The sequence below is a fragment of the Tenrec ecaudatus genome, chromosome 3 (assembly GCF_050624435.1).
Source record: "Tenrec ecaudatus isolate mTenEca1 chromosome 3, mTenEca1.hap1, whole genome shotgun sequence".
NCBI classification, from domain to species: Eukaryota; Metazoa; Chordata; class Mammalia; order Afrosoricida; family Tenrecidae; genus Tenrec; species Tenrec ecaudatus.
In genome coordinates this window covers 37,609,794-37,612,921 of record NC_134532.1, presented here as the reverse complement: position 1 = coordinate 37,612,921, position 3,128 = coordinate 37,609,794, and positions in this window count along the sequence as shown.

Here is a 3,128-nt window from a genome sequence, read left to right as displayed (position 1 = left end):
GTGCTTGGACCCCTGGATTTTGGTGAAAATCATGTGTATTCGTTTCAAAGCATTTGCTTATTCCCTTCAGCAAATTCTGGCCCAAAGAAGTCCAGGTGACCAATACTGAATGCTTGGATTTCCCCCCATTGAAAAACATATATTAATTTGGAGATATAAAGAGATTCTAATTCAGTAAATGGGTGGTCTCAAAACTTAGTCTGGGGACAATATTTTATACTTTGTTATTGAGGCAGACTAGCAAAAGAAATTCCATTTTTGTAAGCTGCTAAGTAACTTGCCCATTCCTCCCTCCTATCTCAGAAAGTTGACTGCTAATTGGTCTTCTTGTTCTCCCTCCCCTTATGGGAAATTCTCTGCTGGTGATTAATTTTAGCATGTGCTTCCATAGGTTCTGGACACTACAATTAGTTTTGACTATTCTTCAATATATCATTTGTTCTGATTCAATATTGCTCCCTGTGATGTGATAATCTGAACGGTGTAGTTAATCATGTTATGGTAACCAGGATGTTATAGTCAATTTTGGTATTGTTTCATTCTGATGAGGAATGTACCGTGTAATGCATACTTGGTCTTCTTGAAGTTACCAGAATATTATAATCAATGCTGTAACTTGTAAGGCTCCTTAACCCTAAAGAATAGTAACATTGATTTTGCTTTCTGCTTCTATTCATGCTAGCTTAAGTCTTAGACAAATGACAATGGAGTTTTTTGCATTGAAAAGATTGACTGAAACGTGGATTTAGGACTTCAACCAAGGACTCACTTTTAGATTCTAGCAGTCCAGTTATAAGTAAATAACGACTCATAAATTATGAAGACATTATAGTGGCTGCCATTTATTTGAACCTGCAACATTATGTAGAAAGAATCTGAAGGGGTTTCTGTTCTAAAACTGCATGGTTAGAGATAGTGCCACACCTTCTAGAGTCAGTAATATGAACAGTTTTCAAAAATTAGACAATCTTTGAGTTTAGGGAATAAATGTAAGGTGAGATCCATGAGCATTTGTGATGGGGCTGTGTCCAAAACACAAATGGAGAGGTTGCCCTTGGTTGGAGATGCTCACACTTCAATTGAACCAGAGCCCCCTGGGTAAGGGACATTTACAAGCGTGTCTGAGCTCATTCTCTAAATTTTGAGGATCAGTTGTATGGATGAACCTAACTTTAGTGGAAAGTGCCTACTGGGTCTCAGGAAAATGTCCTTTTGTTGAAGATCTAAAATACTGCACTTGGCTTTTCGTTTTACTCTGATTATTTTCTGAAAGGATTATATTCCATCTACTGCTCTACTGAATCTTTATACTTGAAATCAAGACTCGACTTACTGTGCATCATTTTGGATATTCCAGCAAACAAAGGTGTGTGTGTGTGGGGGGGGGTGTCTATTCAGAATCTTACATTTTTAGACACTACACAGTTAAAATATTAACTTGTCTGAAGACCAACTTTTCTTGGTGGCACATTCTTCCCTGAGACGCTATGGCACTTGAATCTCTTTACTTACATTGAGGTTGACCTCATTCATCAGGCTTTGGGATGTAGTGTGGATATTGCTTGTAGGAGTGGTGGGGTTGGTAAAGACCATGGCCCAAGGTCAGAAAAATCCTGGCTAAATAAGATTAGTAGCAGGACTACTACTGGAAACATTCTGTCAGAGTCTTCAGATTATGTGTGCATAAATAAAATGCAGAGCTAAGAGTGGAGACTGTTCTTCAGGCCCAGCAACTGGTTTACCCTTTTCTGAACTGCAGAATTTTGACTGAACAGAACCCTCCACCACAATTCATTACCTCAGACTTTCATGAATTTCTGTTGGACGCTGCAGTGATTCTCAGAACCCAGAAATCTGAGGGGATCTCCTCCAGGGTGGAGTGGGTGGGAATTGGAGCTGAAAGGCTTCATTGAAGAGTTGGACCTTTGGGTCATTATCAATCCTTGGAACAAATTTGGTATTCGTGTTTCTAAAAGATGTTACTCTCACACATGGAAAACTACTAAGGACTATGAGGAGGCTAATTAAGAGGTGTCAGGATGTACAGGAAAAAATGGGTCTTGGAGAGTGTGAAGACCGAAGATGCTTTAAACAAACATCATATAGAAACCCAAGGAAGGGCAGGGGCAAAGAGGGGCTGGAAGGAGAGAACACTGGGCTCAGAAATTCTGGGCATTCTTTGACCTTTCCCACACACCTCTTGAGAAAAACCTTCTTTCATTATAGATTAACATGCATATGAGTTAAAGCAAACAGTTACCCTACAATGGGCTCATAAGGAAGAGGGGAGTCTGATCTCCATTACTTTCTGATTATAAGGACAGGGCTCCCTCATATGCAAATTATTCTTCAGACACTAAGGTCAAATTCACCATTGGTTTGGGAAAGCTATCAGTTTTCTTCAGACACGGGTGTAGGTCTCTTGGGAAAGCCCGGCTGCGGTCTGAAGATACTATTGCTGTGTGTTCTTCTGTGCCTGGTGACAGTCCCCCAAGGCAGGAGATTCAGATATCTGACCTGGGTCTATGGGGATGTTTTTGACCTCAAGTGACTGACAGGGACCATCTGTGTTTGCTTGCAGGAGTCCTGTCCCAGTGCAGCTTCAGGAGTCAGGTCCAGGATTGGTGAAACCTTCCCAGAAGCGGTCCCTCACCTGCACTATCTCTGGTTTCTCCATCACAAGTATTGGTTACAGCTGGAACTGGAACCACAAGACCTCGGGGAAGAGGCTTCAGTGGATGAGAAACATGGTATGATGGTGACACATATTATAAGCCGTCCTTCCACAGCCAACTCTCCATCACCAGATACACATCGAAGAATCAGTTCTCCTTGCAGCTGAGCTCCGTGACTGCTGAGGACACAGCCATGTATTACTGTGCAGGCAGCACAGTGAAGGGGAGTCAGTGTGATCCCAGACACAAACCACCTCTGCAGGGAAGACAGTGGGCAGGAGGGGGCATGCAGGACCCTCAAAGCACAGACACCCAGCCCTAGACAAGCCCAGATGGATGACACGGAGGATTTCCTGTTGGATTTCCTCTCTTAGCTCTCAGCATCCCCAAGGATGGCTTTTCTTTTTCTCTAAATTCTCTCCTCACTGAAGGCTTGAAATAAGGAATTAGCAT